Source organism: Mixophyes fleayi, chromosome 8, assembly GCF_038048845.1.
Source record: "Mixophyes fleayi isolate aMixFle1 chromosome 8, aMixFle1.hap1, whole genome shotgun sequence".
NCBI lineage: Eukaryota > Metazoa > Chordata > Amphibia > Anura > Limnodynastidae > Mixophyes > Mixophyes fleayi.
In genome coordinates, this window is record NC_134409.1 from 33907955 (window position 1) to 33927310 (window position 19356).

At 39.3% G+C, this 19356-nt stretch overlaps 1 protein-coding gene across 2 annotated transcripts in view; it reads right to left on the reverse strand.

Moving 5' to 3' along the window:
* DPYD (dihydropyrimidine dehydrogenase) overlaps positions 1-19356 on the reverse strand; it is an 816112-nt gene that overhangs the window by 395759 nt on the left and 400997 nt on the right. The gene's annotated exons all lie outside the window — the stretch shown is intronic.

Sequence of the window (19356 nt, forward strand, 5' to 3'; positions counted from 1 at the left end):
TGTTCAAGCTTTTTGTCTTGTGCATACCAACCAACTTTCCCTCTCTGGGACTCCACGCCCTAAAGTCTCTCTGCTCTTCTAAATAGTCCCATATTTATGTTTGTTGAATTCTGTGACAGCACGGACTACAGCAAACATTACACCCTGCTGTCTTTTCATCAGTTTACCGGATTGCTTGGATTTAAATAAGTTCCTGAAGAATAACGATTGTTTATTTCTATTTGGGGTTGTGGCTGTTTGAGAACTTTTTATCCAAATGAACTTGTATATGGACTGGCACCAACTAGATTCTTAAATACAGCCATGTGGATTAAGTTACAAAGCAGTACCGTGGACTTAAAAATGGTGGATTTCCTATTTCCTAGAATCCAACCCCCTCTCATCATATCCACAGGAAGACAGCAACTCCTTCAGCCCCTTCATCACAAATGCTTGTAAGGGGTTAAAATAAGGAGTTGCTGTTCATCAACTGTGATAAGGAATCTTGTTTACCAGTTTTGACCACCATTGCTCTCACCTGCCCACTAGTAAACCTGGAGGCACCAGCTCAGCTAGCGATATTTCAATTGCAGGGTATTCAGTATGTTGGTACTATAAGCGGGGGGATTTAAAACCGCTGCTGGACCACAGAACTATAATATCCCTTTCTGGCCTCTCCAAAACCAAAGGACTGTCCTGTTTTTAACTTTGTTCTTCTGTTAATGTCACTGGGAGGTTTCTGAGTGTGATTTGAAGTGTGGTGAACACTTGTGGTTGGATTTTAAGTATATAGACCTATGAGTGGCTTTTGTTTGCATTAGATGTTCATATTTTGTAATAAAGATACTATTGCATCTTCTCTCTTTGACATTGTGACCCTGAAATCCTAGATATCAAGACTCCACTCTGGGTTCCTACCCCAACAACCTGGTATCATCACAAATTCGATACAGTTACTTGCAACATATATTCATATGTACAAAAAGGAAAAACCCATTAAATTCACCTGTGTATAGAAATGTATTTATAATTAAGCACAGGCATGCATAGCGACCAAGGTTGGTGGTTTTATCACTACACAGGCACGTTAGGGCACCCAGGCAGGACTGAGCCCCAATGCTTTGTACCGGCCCCTCCTCTCTCAACGCCCCTGCAGACATGTGCATAACAATGGCAGAGGTGGAGAAGAATTTATTTTCCTGCAAACTGTCCTCATGTGTTGTATAATATGTGTGACTAATTGTTGGGGCGGAGCTTAAGGAGCCAAAGGTTTTGTGCCTACAGGCTGCAGTTAATTAAATCCAGCTTAATAATGTTTTATACATGTTCTGTGTGAAGTCAAGCATTAGCCTGATTCCATTCAGTAGTCCATACAGAACATTACATTTTATAATTAATGGTCATTAAATTGTAAGACAATGGCATCGGTGAAATGGAACATATAAATCAATTTGAATTCAGGCAGTAACAAATTAGTTCACATACTGGCAATGAAGCCAGAACTAGTCTTGCTTTGTCAGTGGTGAAATCAAACATACCATAAATTTCAATACAGAATATATTTTTTTCTGTTAGATAGATGGTCTGTTACTATTGTGTACTTTATATTCTGTCTCAATGGCAGCTTGTTTAGAAAGTTCTTAGCGTTGTTCATAAAATAGATCACTACATTTTTTTCTCCCACTCAATATTAAATTACATATGTACAAATGTGCAAAATCAATTGCAGGAACCTTTAGACTGAACCTTATGACACAGTCTAGGTTGTTTCTTGTCTTCAGGTACTTGGATAAAGCAATAAAATTCTAGCTACACAGGTGGCACACACAGCAATTGCTAGGCAACTAAGTAATGACATGGGAAAATAAAAACCATATACACTATGCTTTTTATTCCTCTGTGATGTACATAGATGACAATTTCTCTTTTAAAGGTAGGAAATTTCATGATAAGCAAGTACTCACTGCTTACCCATTTCAACAAAAAGACATTTGTTAATGTATAAATAAAATTTTCCTTTACTCCAAATTGACATTTGGAATATTGAAGATCGCTAAATATTTGTTAAGGAAACCAATAATAATTTATATTGTGCTCATATGTACATTTAACTTTATTTAACCTTGCACATTGCCATGTCATTTACTTGCCTCTCCTACCAATGCCGCTTCTATCAGTATTTCCTAAAGTTTGTCTACTTCTTTGCAGAAGATAATATAGATGTTTGGATCAGGCAGCACTTGCAGGTATTGGTTTGAACAGATTAAGCAGGTAATGATATGACTTACCGGGGCCTGGTGGGGTAGAGCTTGGGCATTGTGATCTAATGTAAGGTAATACCTAGATCATATGATGCCTAAAAGTAGAATGCCAGGCCAGGCTGCAAAGATAACAATGCTTTTTTCAAATGTAGTCAGTATGCCTTTAACCAGAGATGGACAGTCTGTGGTATTGACAAGGGGTCACCTCTTCATCAGAGTCATGTTCCCTATCAATTTGTTGCTATCAATTATTTTGTCACTGATTATACACAATGCATTCACACACTCTATAAAAATAATAATTCCATCATTTTCACCAGTTGACAAGATGGCCAAAAGTTACCTACTGCTTGGTCTTCAGGAACACCTCATTATAGTCTTACTAGTCTGACATGATCTGAAGCTTCTTCACAAGCTTATGGGCACCATGACCACTTTTGAGGCCCCTGAAAAATATCATTTTGTCTACTATTTATCTATACTATAGGAAACATGTCAATAAGTATGGCTGGAATAAAAATAGGCCACAGCACTGTCAAAGGCTCAGATATTTTTTCCTGCACTGTTCATGCGAAATGCTATTTATTTGTTCAGCACAAAAACCCCAAAATTATAGAAACGAGAACAGGCAACTGATGGGTGTTACATGATGATGTGTAATTAACTGAGGTTGGAATACCTGAGAAATATAAATTACTGAGGCAGAGTTAATGGAAGCCTCTGTCTGTCGACAGAGTCTGTCCACATCATCAAAGGGGATTTTTCCTGGAACTTATTCACAGATATCCAAGAAAAACACTCTTCCCAAAATCATTTTTTTTTCTGCTTATATGCCACTTTATCTACATTAGCTTGAAAGCGGCCCAGTCCAGAAATGTCTCTCAAATAGAGAACACCTGCACCTATTTACTAATATTAAAAAAAGTTTAAATTTCCCTCTCATACCACAAGATACAGGTCCCGGAAACACCAAAGCTGCCTGGGATGCTGATAGTGGCTCTTCTGCAGATGAGGACACCTGGGACAAAATCTGCACTAGAATAGCAAAGTGCTCCATCAGTGTAGCAATCAGGAAAAATTCACATAAGATTTACTCTAGGTGACATCTAGTCCTAGAATGCATTCACTGCATTTATCCCCAAACCTCACACTGCTGGAGGCAATGTGGACAGAGGGACAATAACATCCTGCCCACCTATTACATCATACGAGAACAATATTTCAACATTAATTTCCAACCTCAAATGGTTAATTCTGAACCTCACCCTCACTAAATCACAAATACTGATAAGCACACCAATAAACTTAGGTAGCCAGCTTGAAAAAAGCAACACCCCATCATCCAAAGAAGTAATTAAACTTAAGTTGCTTATATTCAACACTGAATACATAACCAGCTTGCAGACCAGCATACTAAAAAAATTCCATAAAATTTTGGACCCATAATATACCTACTTTAACACTCCAATCCCAGGCACCCTGTGAACAGGAACAGCACCCCTAACTCTGGTGCTTAACCCCTGATTGGCTGTTCTCCTCCCCCACATTCCTTTCCACACCCCTCTAGTTCCCAACTATCATTACACCAATCCCACACCACCCTTTATCAACCCCTCATTACAGTATAGAAAGCCTGTCACACATTATTTATTCACCATGGTAATTTTTGAACTGTTGCAACTCTATGCAATTCATGTTAATTGACTTCCAGATTATTACTTATTCTTGCTCTGTCACTGTACAACCATATGTTTGCCAATGCTCAATTTCCTGTACCTTGTTAAATCTTATATAAAGAGACTTAAAAAAATAAAACATCCTGGTGCCAACACTAATTACATGTGGCATTGCATTCAGTGGGGGAAATTCAATTCAGAGCCAGTTGCTTTGCATGTCATTTAAATGTGCTGAAAGCCAGGAAAGTAATTCAATTGTCGCAATTGTCGTGCTCATCGCTTCTGTAAATAGGGCTCAATTATGCTAAATGGGTACAATCGAACCCTCTTTCCTTGCCCAGTGAGCGTTGAATTTGGCGCATATAAATTTTGAGTGAGGCAACTAGGGATGAGCGCACTCGGATTTATGAAATCCGAGCCCACCCGAACGTTGCGGATCCGAGTCGGATCCGAGACAGATCCGGGTATTGGCGCCAAATTCAAATGTGAAACTGAGGCTCTGACTCATAATCCCGTTGTCGGATCTCGCGATACTCGGATCCTATAAATTCCCCGCTAGTCGCCGCCATCTTCACTCGGGCATTGATCAGGGTAGAGGGAGGGTGTGTTAGGTGGTCCTCTGTCCTGGTAGATCTCGTGCTGTGCTGTTTAGTTCTGTGCTGTGCTGTGCTGTGCTGTGCTCTGCAGTATCAGTCCAGTGGTGCTGTGTGCTGTGCTCTGTCCTTCTGAGGTCAGTGGTGCTGCTGGGTCCTGTGCTGTGTCCTGTTCAGTCCAGTGGTGCTGTGTCCTGTGCTCTGTGCTTCTAAGGGCATAGTTATTTCCCCAATATTCCCCTGTGTTTAAAAAAATAAAAAAAAGTTTTTTAAAAAAATACCAAAAACTACTTTAATTTTTTTAATTACCACAAAATTTGCACAACCAATCCTGCAGTATAAGCCCATTGGTACTGCAATATTACCAAGTTCACACATTCAGCAGTAAAAGTCCAGTGGTACTGCAATATTACAAAGTTTACACATTCTGCAGTATCAGTCCAGTGGTGCTGTGTCCTGTGCTCTGTCCTGCTGAGTTCCGTAGTGCTGCTGGGTCCTGTGCCGTGTCCTGTTCAGTCCAGTGGTGCTGTGTCCTGTGCTCTGTGCTTCTAAGGGCATAGTTATTTCCCCATTATTCCCAAGTTTTTAAAAATTAAAAAAAAAGTAATAAAAAATAAAAAATAAAAAATTAAAAAAAATATATATAATTATAACCAAATTTGCAAAACCAATCCAGCAGTATAAGTCCATTGGTACTGCAATATTACCAAGTTCACACATTCTGCAGTATCTTGTGCTACATATAATGGAGACCAAAAATTTGGAGGATAAAGTAGGGAAAGATCAAGACCCACTTCCTCCTAATGCTGAAGCTGCTGCCACTAGTCATGACATAGACGATGAAATGCCATCAACGTCGTCTGGCAAGCACGATGCCCAATCTCCTAGTACAGGGCATGTAAAATCCAAAAAGCCCAAGTTCTCAAAAAACAGCAAAAAAAGAAACTTAAAATCATCTGAGGAGAAACGTAAAGTTGGCAATATGCCAATTACGACAAGTAGTGGCAAGGAACGGCTTAGGCCCTGTCCCGTGTTCATGACTAGTGGTCCAGCTTCACCCAAGGATCTAAGCCCTCCTCCCCCCCCCTACAAAAAATTTAAGAGAGTTATGCTGTCAGCAACAACAACAAAACAGCAAAGAACTCTGCCTTCTAAACAGATGACATCACAAATCCCCAAGGCGAGTCCAAGGGTGTTGTTGGTTGTGAACCCTGACCTTCCCATCACTGTACGGGAAGAGGTGACTCCATCCAGCATTTGCAGCACGCCCTCTGCGTATGCTGGAAGGATCACCCACAGTCCAGTTACAGATTTGGCTAATGAAGGTGTGAATGTTGTACACTGGGAGGAGGATATTGATGTAGCTGGCGCTGAGGAGGATGTTGATGATTATGATGCAGACAGATACCAAATTGCATTTCTCAATTTCTATTTATATTCTAGATTATATAACGGCTGAAAAGTTTTCTGTTTTACTCCTAGTGGAGAGGGGATCTGATGCAGACAGATACCAAACTGCCTTTGTCCATTTCTTTGTATATTTGAATTGCTAGTTCTACAGTCTATGCAGGCTGCTTTATTTATATTCAACTACAAGTGTAGGGCGGGGGGGGGGACATAGATAGCCACCAAAGTAACGTGGTCCATTTAATTTCACTTTCTAGCTCCACAGTCTGTGCAGCCTGCTTTTTTTTATCTTCAAAGTATTTATATTTACAAGCCTTGCAATCTAAATTAACTAGAGGTAGTGACGTGGTAGAACTCCAAAAGGCAGTTTGGAAGCCCCTGTACAAACTGGCTCTATTTTTTAACTGAGTTGTCCCCCCTCCAGTGTGTACTCGGAAAGAGTTTTTAGTGCAGCGGGGAACCTGGTCAGTGAGCGGCGAAGGAGGTTGCTTCCTCACAACGTTGAAAAAATGATGTTTATAAAAATGAATAATCAATTCCTCAATGAAGTACAGCACTGCCCTCCAGACAGTACAGAGGGACTGTGGTTGTGGAGTCCAGCGGGGACGAATTGATAATGTGTGAGGAGGAGGAAGTACACACTGTAGGGGGAGAGGAATCAGAGGTTGAGGATAAGGACGACATCTTTCCTCAGTAGAGCCTGTTTAGTTTGTACAGGGAGAGATGAATTGTTTTATTGGTGTGGGGGCCCAAACAAACCAATCATTTCAGCCACAGTTGTTTGGTAGGCCCTGTCGCTGAAATGATTGGTTTGTTAAAGTGTGCATGTCCTATTTCAACAACATAAGGGTGGGTGGGAGGGCCCAAGGACAATTCCATCTTGCAACTTTTTTTTTGGCATTATGTAACCATTCAACAGTCGTTTGCCATGTTCAAAAAGTAAAAGAAAATGCCAACAAATTCAATAAATTAAATCAAAAGTTAAATGCCCTGTCATTATTTAAAACAAGAGGTTTTGACGTGCTAGAATTAGTGTAGTGTTAAGATGTTATAAACACTACACTTGGAAATTGGAGGAGGTAATGTGGCCCCGGTATCAAATTGGGTACCGGGGCCACCCCACTACGCAGTCCAGATACTTGTTTGGTGGAATTCTGACACGTGGAGGGTGTATTTATTTTATTGTGGCCCCGGTATCAAATTGGGTACCAGGGCCACCCCACTACGCAGTCCAGATACTTGTTTGGTGGAATTCTGACACGTGGAGGGTTTTTTAATTATATTGTGGCCTCGGTACCAAATTGTGTACCGGGGCCACCACACTACGCAGTCAAGATAGATAGATGCGTATCATAGATAAAGTACATTCAGTGGTGTGGGGCAAATTGAAAAATATTCAAAATGCACTGACATTATCAAAAACAAGAGGTTGTCACACGCTAAAACTCCAACATGTATATGATGGAGAGGATGGAGGAGCAGTCGTATGTGTAGTGTAATGCAGACCTGTTGAAGGTTTTTTATATATTTTATTGTGGTGCCCAGTGCCCACTCCTCTACGCAGTCCAGGTACATTTATTGGTGCGAATCATACAAGTTGATGGTTTTCTTATTATATATATTGTGGTGACCCACTCCTCTAGGCAGTCCAGGTACATTTATTGGTGCGAATCATAAAAGTTCAGGGTTTTTAATATATATTGTGGTGACCCACTCCTCTACGCAGTCCAGGTACATTTATTGGTGTGAATCATACAAGTTGATGGTTGTCTTATTATATATATTGTGGTGACCCACTCCTCTAGGCAGTCCAGGTACATTTATTGGTGCGAATCATAAAAGTTCAGGGTTTTTAATATATATTGTGGTGACCCACTCCTCTACGCAGTCCAGGTACATTTATTGGTGCGATTCATAAAAGTTCAGGGTTTTTAATATATATTGTGGTGACCCACTCCTCTACGCAGTCCAGAAAGATACCTTGTTGCAACGTTTTGGACTAATAACTATATTGTGAGGTGTTCAGAATACACTGTAAATTAGTGGAAATGCTTGTTATTGAATGTTATTGAGGTTAATAATAGCGTAGGAGTGAAAATAAGCCCAAAAACTTGATTTTTAAACTTTTTATGTTTTTTTCAAAAAAAATCCGAATCCAAAACCTTAAATCCGAACCGAGACCTTTCGTCAAGTGTTTTGCAAGACAAATCCGAACCCCAAAAATAACGAAAATCCGGATCCAAAACACAAAACACGAGACCTCAAAAGTCGCCGGTGCACATCCCTAGAGGCAACCCAATATCACTCTTAGACTACATGTTCCACTACTAAACGTTCTCGGTGCAGTCCACCTATCTGCTTTTCTTTTTCAGGCCGGACATTTATTGTCCGACTAATGGCCTCAGTGATCTGTTTGCGGCTAATGAGTGGGACACAGACCTGCCAGGAGCTACTCAAATGATGTTCTGACGTGGGACTAACATATAGGAAGAACATCACGATCCAAATGTATTGCTCAGGTGCGTACCATGGGGAGTCTCATATAGATAACAATATATAGTCATAGGGCAGGTGAGACCATATAATGGGAATGTATGGACATATTGATGATGTGGGGGCTTAAATGGGCATATTGACTATATGTTGGGCATGTATAAGACTTTTAAGTATATGGAACATGTTCAGGCATATTAGCTATATGAGGGCTTGTATAGGCATATTGGCTATATGGGACATGTATAGGTACATTGTGTATGCTGGCTATCTGTTGGCATATAAGACAATATGCACATATTGAGTATGACCACATAGCCTTACATGCTATAATGCACTTTTATTTTTATTTTTTTTAAAAGCAAACAACACATCGGTAATATATTTTTTGCTGTAACATGTATTGGAAAAATCTAATTTGCGCTGTAATGGCATGGAGGGCTTCATACTTCAATTTTTATTTTAGAGCAATTTAAAATGTAAATGTGCATCTTTCATGCCACACTACTTTAGAAAATTGATTTGAAATGTGCAATGCACTATATATGATCATTTTTGGTCTAATGACATGTTAACTCCTGCATGCTACATTCAATACAGTATGCGGCATGTGGCAGCAGCATAAATGTTTGGTGGCATGTTGGTAACCCTTTATTTTCACAGTATGCTAACTTGTTCATGAAGATCACACTACAAATGAAAACTACAGTTGGCAGATCTGTGGACATAAAGACAGCAGCATTGCATTATCTGGTGGTGCCTGTACACCCAGGCCTTACTGCTACAGGTGCTAATACGCTGAAGATCATTTTTTTTGTACTAGCATAACAGTACATAAGCCTAGAGCTGCAGTGTCTGAAACAGACTGTCACCACCTGTCAACATGACTGACATCAGAGCATTCCTTAGGTGACAGGGACATGTGGGGCTAGAATAGTTTTCTAAATTATTCTAAAAAACCAACTGCCACTGCACTATTCTACACTTGATGTAACATCACTTGTTTCAGACTCTGATGGTATTCTCTGCCTCATCCCAGTTTTAACAATGTAAGAGCTGCCGGTGGCCAATCAGGATAGAGTGAAACCACTTAAACTTCCGTTGCCTATTGCTGCAAGTATTTTTTGCTTTGTTTCAAAATCAAGCATTTGGAACAGGGAATAACTAGACATGTATGGGGGCCACATAGCAACATTTTGTAAGGTAATCCCCAATGGTGAAAAACTCCCATTTAAACAGGGCTTTGTCGGGGAAAGCGGGCCTCCCTCAGCTGTGGGCTTGAAGGAACCTCCTGCACCTATGTTAATTATGCCCTTGATTTGGAAATGCACCTCTAGAAATCCTGCAATTACCCCTGTGTGGTAATCATAAAGTGGTTATAGGTAGGACTTTGATGTGATGTTTGCACCTTGAAACTTGCTTAGTGGACAAGTAGGCACACTGGCACACATATAATAGGACATACTTGGTCACTCTACAGGAATGTCGGGGAGACTCCCCAATTCCAGGTAGATGTTCTAGACTCCCAGGCCATTCTACCGCATCCAACCAACTTCCTAGTGAAGTGGGCAGGATGGGAGCCTCCATGATTCTCTGTCAGTCATGTCATTTTGGCCCCACCCCCCTTGACAAAATGACGTTTTTGCACGATTGCATCATAGAGGCAGGGCCAAAATTATGTGATTCACTGCACCCACCCTCTTTTGCCCTCCCACTTCACCCCCTCTCCGGGACCTACTCGAGGACAACACTACAAAGTTGGCAAGGATGACATAGAATGCATATAAGACTTATGTAGATTTGGAAGCAACTGACACTTAAAACATAAGCATAAATACATATTTTACTTTCTATTCAGAGCCACACGTGTTTTAAGATATGCACGACTCGCATAGTGTGCACAATATGTACGTTTCAGCAATATACGCTGAAAGTGCATCACACACTATATAGCCTGTTAGGCCCGAAAAATCAGGCTCAGAAAGTAAATGCGGTTGGTGTGGGTTAATAAGTGAAATTCAGAACTAACCTTTATATCCATGGTACACAATAAGTCATAGCATGCCCAGGCCACCAGCAAGTGGTAGGACATTCTGGAACTTGTGGTGAAGACACTCTTACTGCACTCAGATCTCCCCGTTCTGCCTCTCTACACGTAGAAAGACGCATTGGAGATACGTCTCAGTCGGCAAACAATGCACTGTAAGAAAAAGTGCATTTTGCCCGTCCATATTCACTTTATGTCCAACTCACTGTGAGCCCCATAGTTTGCAGATTTTGTGGTTCTTAAATAAGCCTTACATACTGCCATAGCCTGATTCAAATATTTATGGATGAAAATTATTTAATAAAAAAGTTTTATTGATTTAATGAATTGTAATGAATAAATGTAAAAAAAAATTGTTCCTGTATTTTTAAAATGCATATATTTACATATTCCCACCAACAAGGATTTTACATGTCCAATTTATTTTTTACAGCCAACAAAATCCCATTAAATGAGTACAAGCTTGTCTTCTAGATCCAGCAGTTCCGCTTCACTGGAATGATTTGGCAGATGCAAGAAGCCAAATTAAAATGTGAATGGCATCTGGTGCTACTCCTCTTATGATTTCATGCTATGTCAAAGATGCTTTCAAGTCCACGGCCAGTCCAACAACCATGAAAACAGCGGCCTTTGTTTAACACACGGAAGCCTCCATATTTTGGAAGACTAGAATCTTAAATGAATGATTTACATATTGTCTGAAAGTGCATGTTTTCTACTACAATATTACAAACCACACTTCTAGTGTCATAATTGACGTGCGTGAATAGTTTGTCTGTTGTCTTTAGGTAAAGTGGCTTAAAAATCAACGGTCGTACATAACTAGAATCTTTATAAAGACAATTATGACACGATTGTAGGAAATATAAGTATCTACATAAAGTCGACCAAGTATTGTAACCTATGTATTAACATAGTTATAAACGGCACAATTTTTTTTAAAATTATTTTATTGCAAAAGTCTTATTCCAAAAGCAATGAAGTTTATATTATTTAGGGGTGTAACTATGGCATACCTCAGACTGGGTCATATTAGACTGCGTTTTGATCTGCCCAGGCCATACTATGTCTGCTAAGCCACACCCACTCTGCCCTGATCATTCCCCCAAATTGGCATACCACACCTATTTATTAAGCATTAGGTGCCTTGGCTGTAGGTAAAATAAGTCTCTATGTAGGCAGGGCCGGATTAAGGGAAGGTAGGCCCCCGGGCTAAGAATACTGCGAGTGCCCCGCCCCTATGACCCCCCCCCCTCCCGTGATTTTACCTCCTTCCGTTGTTCCACTTTCTGTAGCAATTACGCGGTAAGTCCTACAGTGACAGTAGGCAGTTAACAGCATAACATTTTCTGTTAGCTGCCTACCATTTTCCTTGAACAAGTGACAGTCAGAGACCCGATAAATGTCGGCGGGTCCCCCAGCTGCCCGAGGCCCCTGGGCTGTAGCCCCTTTAGCCCTATTGTTAATTCGGCTCTGTATGTAGGCAATGAATGGGGCAACCATGTATGAGGATTGCTAAAATACCTGAGTTACATTAGTTAATATGTATTAAGAGATTGCTGTATTGGGTATTCTATGATGATAATGCAAATCTCATTATGTAAATTAAGGATAATTTCAATGATAGCGCATGAAGAGGCAAATTAAAAAAGTTTGCTTGGACCTTGTAATCCTAAATTATTAATCTGCTTAAACAGTCACTTACATACTGCCATCCAATAATGTCAGTATGCCAAATGAAGAAAAAAAAAAAACTTTATCGTATACCTTATTGGACTTACCTATGATTTAGTGCACAGGGCCCATTGAACTGTTTAAGAGTCGATATTCTAAATGTGATCATTTGGCCCCATTTAGTCCCTGGTTGCTTTATTTTAATATGCAAATTTGGTTTTAACATTGTACAGAACGTAGTATATTTCTAAAGAAAATTGATGACCCTGTCATATAAGTCACCCAATGCCTTAAAATGCACTGGCTCACTATGGGAAAATAGGAGTAGTTCTATAGAGGTAACTATTATAGGTTAGGGGACTGTGTAAAGGTACCATCAATGTATTAGCGGTTAATACACACCAAAATTAATATCCACTTAAAAATAGAGCTCTCATTTTATTGCAGAGAAAGATCGACAGATAATTTAACATTATGCCAGTTTACATTTGCTATTTGTTGCTTCGTTCTACAAAACAAATCTAAATTAAGGATCATACATAACAACATTTAGGACTCTCCAGGGAAAATTGGAACATGTAGGAGCTCTAGACTAAAAATTTAAAAGTCACTATTTAAAGCAAAATTATGTTAAGTCAGAGATATAACTATTTAGCCTTACTGTTTCTAGAATCCATGTAGCACATAACACAATTTCTGAGTGTGACAAACCGTGATGCAGACACAATTATCCTCATTTTCCTTCTTTTCTGAGAGCAAGAGTCTATAACTACTACTTTTTAACCTAGATTTTAAATAAAGTAAATCTGGGATCTAGGTACATTTTTAATAGACTTACATAAACTTTAACATAGTATATGACAAGTGGGAAAACCAGACTGTTAAAAAATGAACATTGAACAGCACTGAATATTTCCCACTTTATCAATAAAGAATATTCTATGACTTCTCCGCATAATAAGCTGAAATTTACATATTTTCTAGACAGCGAGGAGTGCTAAAGTTTGCAAAGATCAAAATCCCAATGTCACAAACTTGTACTCGGCACATGGAAGAAAAATATATTTTTATTGGCAAGTCTAAAATGAATTGTCACTTTGAATTCATGAAAGTAGACAATGATCCCGGCTGCTTCCAGCCATCTGTACAGTCAACCCCAGTGTTCAACATTACTAAACACTCAAACTTCATCTGGAGTGTAGAAGATACCTCACGGCCCTGAAGGGGAGGGTGTCAGAATAGCTTAATTAGTAAACCTGTCTTTCAGATAAAAGGATGGATTTCTAAACTGAAAAATATGATATTTATACAGTGCCCAAACCATAGTTTGTGTTTTAGTACCGAACTAGAAATCATAAAATGTTGAATTCAAATGGATGTATAAACTCTGTTTCATATAGAAGTGCTTTGGACATCAGAATCTTTTTGTATCACTCTACATCATCACTCTGTGCTGTGGAGTATAACGCTGCTTCCATTAACTAACTTTCAATTTGTGACACTATTCTTGCTTCCATTCCCGTCCTGACATTGCCACTGACATTAAATGGCCTGTCACATGTAGCCTGTCACATGTAGCCCTGCCCTCACTTCTGAGGATCTGATTGGCTAATAATCTTAATGGATGAGCAGGAGATATTATAATGGCCTCAAACCCTAGTCAAACTCCCATTAAAAATAATTGATGTCAGAGCCTTTAAATGAATATTAGGAAGAATGGAAGACTGGGGTAGACACTCCCCTTGCATTCTTAAATAAGAGGTATTTTGCCCTTCAGGAAACCATAACTTTGGGGTTCCTTTTCCTGGTACTACCTCTATTTCTAGAAGTGTTGTATTATAGATTGGAGCCAGAGTAACTTAACACACCTCTCTTTGACACAGTATGAATATTTTTGGGCGTTATGGGCCCTCTATATCTGTGGTCTACTATAACAAGCGATGACTATAAATGTGGTAATCCCAGTGGAGAGATCATCACTATACTGCTACTAAGGAAATGGTGCATAGCTGGGCTTTCCCTCTAGCAATGTGAAGCCTAAGATTACCCACTGATACTTTTGTAACCAGGCTGTCTTATGCTGAGCAGCCAGGAACTACTGAGCATATTAAACTTAGGAACAAAAAAATGATCTGTTGACTTCAAAAACTTACAAATTCTATCTTTGTCAATCTAAAGGAGAAGCAATGTGATATCCCAATAAAGTGGGATATCCCTTTAAGATATTCTGGGATTGCAGGCAGCCATGTTTGTGACATTTTGAGTGAAAAACTGTAATTCCCTGCATGCTTTAAGACTTTGGAGGAAAAGAGAGGAACTATAGTAAGGAGGAGTTTGTTTTCTACCTGGAAAAGCAGAGAGTGAGAGAAGGAGAGAAAATGGAGAAGATAAGAGAACCCACAGCTGGGACAGAGAAGATTTATGACAGGGTAAACAAGTGAGAGAAAAACTGCAGGCTGATAAACAGAGACTTTATACAAAGGAAAGGACTGTGAGTGAGTTAATCACCCACACTATACACTCTATGCTTTAAAGTAATCTAAAGATAAAAAGTTTTAGCAATCGATTAACCAGCTCAGGACTTGGTCCACTTGTCCACCTGATTGACTTTACACAAATTTTACTGTAACAAAAGCAACTTTGACAGAAAGAAACTGCATCATTTACACAGATCACCCTTCATTTGTGCAACATTCTCCAGAAGGGACCCCAACCTTTAAATGCTAGATAGTACTATAGTACTATTAGATTGCTTAATAAAGTAAGACATTTACTGATAATTGATAGACAGAAATTTTTTTCATAGATTGAACATTTGAATGCCATTAGAGTCCGCAGGCTTTTAAATAAAACTGTATTTGTTAAGCTCTATAGTGAAGCTCAGTTGTCCCTTTTTCTGTGTACTGCTGGGGAAACTCTTGCCTCTCTGCCATGGTGTGAGTCCTATTGAGTCCGGGCAAAAGTCAACGCAGACAACGAGAGTCAGAGAGAGAGGAGTCCGTAGATCCACGCTATCCAAGGGTAACAACCACCTTTACCTAAACACTTGTGCTCATACCATCATCCCCCCAACCATATGCCTGTGTATTACACATTCTGGCCATTTCTAATAAATCCAATGACTTTTAAGACACAAGGTGGGTGACTCAATTCTCTGAGATAACCGGTCAGACATCAACGCAATGTTTGGCTTCACACATTTTAGAGTACTAATGTACCCAAACAATGTGGATTTTCTTGCCTACCCCTATGGTGTGCAAAGAAAAATCTCTGATGTAATACCACTATATGGTGACCTTGCTACCATTTTGGAGCCACACCATTGAATTCCCCCCATATACAGTACTTCTAAATGTTAAATTTGGCTTTGAGACATTAGTACCATATTGTACTAAGCATGGAAAATATGTTTATTGTAATGAATAGTATAATAATCAATAATAAGCTGTTTATGCAATATGTTACTTTGAAAAATGCATTTGCATGCGAGTGTTACAGTCAACTTTTAAAGTGACACAAACGATAATCAAAGGTGTGCCTGTACATGTTTTTTCCCTTACTTCATTTTATTGACTATCAATGTTGAAGGGCATTGAGCAGACTTTTAGAGCATGCATTAAACAACTGATTCCAATGCCTGTGTATGAGCCCTAACTTTGCAATATATGGACTCTGTATGTGATTTACAAATAATAGCCACATTTTCTGTTTCAGGGCCAACCCTAAAAAAACTGCTTTACTTATTATTTCCTGTATTTACTAGCATTATATCAGAACTGAAAAATGCACTTGGGTCAAAAGACTCACTCAGCCATAGCAAAATCTCTGCCGGAATGACATAATTAATACAAATATAAACTGTATTGCTAATCGCAGTGTGACATGTCTACAAATACGCATACTTCACATACTGTCAGGTGTACACATGCAAGAACAATTACACTATATTATATTTAAAAAGAGACACACAGTGCTGGAGATGACAAGTAAATTGCTCAGTGGACATTTATTCTACAGAGAAAAGTTTGGATTTTAGTTTATTTTTAGAACCTAGAATCCTATTAAACTGAAGAAGGAAGTCAGCACATAAAATGTGTTATTGCAGCTACACTGTGCAAGTAATATCTATAAAGAAATACATGAAAATACTACCTCTAATTATACAACACCTTGGTGAATTTCTTTATTTGCACTTTTACATTTGAGGCAAAACAATAAGAATTACAGTTAATTGAAATCGCATTCCACTTTTTATAAGTTTGTGCCCATTTTAAAAGACAATGTTCTACTTTTATTTCTTTTTTATGCTAACATTTTTATGGGCTAAAGGAGTTCTGTGATGCTAGATGGAGCTACAGTCATCTCACATTAAATTACATTCTATAAGTCAGTAGGGCTCATTTAAAATCACAGGTAACATCTGATGTTATTGGTATAATATCATGTGTGACGGCCAATGTTTTTTACACATACATGTCTTTGATTTATTGGCTAGTATATGCCTTCCTGCAACTTACTCAATAATTTATGGCTCATTTATTAACTGCATTTAGGTGCACTTTTGCAACCAATCAGACACTTGCGTTCATTGTCTAACTTGTACTTGACAGGTAAAAGTTATTTACTGTTTGGTTGCTGTGATTCAGTGAATATATTAATAAAGTATGTTGAATATCCAAGATGATCGTTGCTACTTTTGTGCCTTTTGAAGGTAGTTGTTCAATTGTGATGTTTTGTGAAAAATTATCTTATGTTTTTGGAATTTGCATTCAATTCTGGATTGAATGCTCTAATAGCTAAAATATGTGGCGTTTTAATGAAATATTGCGCAAATTTAATTTCTTGGTAGATCAGTAATTGTAAAAGTTGCAAAACTCAGTTGATGCAGTCATTCAGTTCTGCTTTCCATCCTGTGGATTGGCCATTTCATGTTTTGTAAATACAAATTTTAGAGATTTATTTTGTCTATAATACATTCAAATCTTTTTTTTTTTGTCTTGTGATTGGAGTAGGAATAGGGATAGGACTAGCACTGCAAACCGTTTCAAGAGTATTACATACAACCAATGAAATTCATACAACTTCTATTTCTTGATTTGGTGTACCAGAAGAATTAGTACCGGTTATTAAATTTTGCCCACTAGTTAGGACTGTCTGAAACACTGATAATTGGGAGAATTGCAAAAGTGCTGTATTTAGTAATTGTCTTTCAGAAACTTGTAAAGGGGTGTCTTCTCAGGACTGGAAAGTTTGCAGAGCCTACTATAATTTAGTACTGCCAGTTTAAGACAGCTGTGCAGCAGCTGAAATTCATGCAACTTATTCTTGATTTAGTGTATACTTGCTGACTTTTTAGATGTCCCCTCTGGGAGATCCCAGTGGGGAGATCCTGGTGCCAAGTGTGGGCAATTAGCGGGTACATGCACACTTGAGCTTTCAGTTACAGATTTGTATTAAAAAAATAATAATGTAAAAAAAAAAATATACTTTTCAGCTATTGATAGATAGACTCCTAATTGTATAGTTTGACTACAGGATTAAGACATTAGCGGAGCACTTTGCCATGATAACAGGTCGACTTTAACAGAGGACAATATTAAAAATAGTGTACCCACAACTAAACAAAGGTAGCCTCAATTGTTTCTAACATTCAAGATAATTACAAGTTCACATGAAAACATAATATGAAAAACAATACATAACTTATTTTGGAAGATAATATATTTTATTTTGTAGGTTTACGTCTATGGGGTTCATTATTAGTTTAGATACTGATCTTAGGGAGCTTTTCCTGAGAGACAGGCAAAGCTTTCTCGAGATATGTAAAAGAAAACTGCTATCTTTTCGAAGTCGCTTTATACATGTCAACCCAAATATTCTGCACGCACGTGTACAGTTTGGAAACCACTTTAAGGTCTAAGCACACTCCCATGTTCCATGTTCCATCTTTCTGTTTGCTCCTCCACCCCTGCCGCTGTCACCTTTCTCTGCACTGGCAGCAGTCACCAGGGTGCAGCTGCGGAGCTTTCCCCCCCCACCCACAGCATGCCACAGCTGGGTGCCAGAGCTCAACAAAGGCTACGCCAGCAACGGATGTGCAGTAGAGATGTCAGGCACTGCAGTGCAATGCTAATGGAGCAGCCTGCCATGAGGCGTAGCTCCGGAGAGCTAGTGCCAGCTTTCGGCAGCCACATCATCCCTATGGGGAAGGTCTTTTGCTGGAAACTGTAGATGACTACGGTCGGTTTCACACAAACCCACTCTCGGCTGCTGTTGTTGAACGGGATCAAAGTGGATCTTTGATTTTGGCTGACTTTCTTGAGGAACTTCAATGACATTCGCATTTGGCACAGACCTTTGATTTGCAATCGGCTTTTGGATTTGCAGACAGATACCTCATAGTGAAAACAGTTCGAGGTTTACTTTACCGGGGCATTGTGCCCGTCACCTTGGCCAGATGCCTCGTGATGCAACAGTTTAGTAATAACCTGTTAGAATTATTTTCAATTATAATGGCTGCGGAACTATGGAGGGCATGTTTCAAATTGAGTAACATAGTGATTTTGTGTGACAGTCTAGGCATGGTGCAAGCCATTAATAGAGAAAGCGCTTCGTCTCTGCCGGTTGTTTACCTCTTGCGTCATTTAGTGCTGCGAGGCTTGGAGAATGACATTACATTTACTGCAAGGCATGTTCCCGTTGTTGACAACAACATAGCGAACATGCTTTCTCACTTTCATTGGCCCTATTTTAGGGATTTGCACCACATGCAAAACTCATTAGCATTCCTTGTCATTTTTTCAGTTTGGCAGATTGTCGAGCAGTCATAAAAGGCCTAGCATTGCTTGCTCTTGCCCACTCCACCAGTACAGCTTATTGGGTGGCCTGGCAGCTGTGAGTCCATGCTGGTGTTCCTGTGTGCTAAATATCAAGAAGGCGCCACGAAAGCTTACATGGCTGTCTCCTTGACAGATATAACCTTCAAGTCCTGGCTTCACGGGTGGGCTGATCTAACAAAGGGGTTTTTAATCTCAAAGGCTCTGAAAGGGTGGGCTAGAAAGCACCTTGCTTTAAAAGGTGGCAGAAGGCCGATAGATGCCGGAGTGCTGTGGCAATTAGTTATTGCCCTTTCTTCTGTCAAAGCCGATGCTTTTGAAATCCTATTGTTTAGCATGTTTCATGAATAGGGGTCGTGCAGCTCCCTCCTGTCAGAATGCAGTATTCCA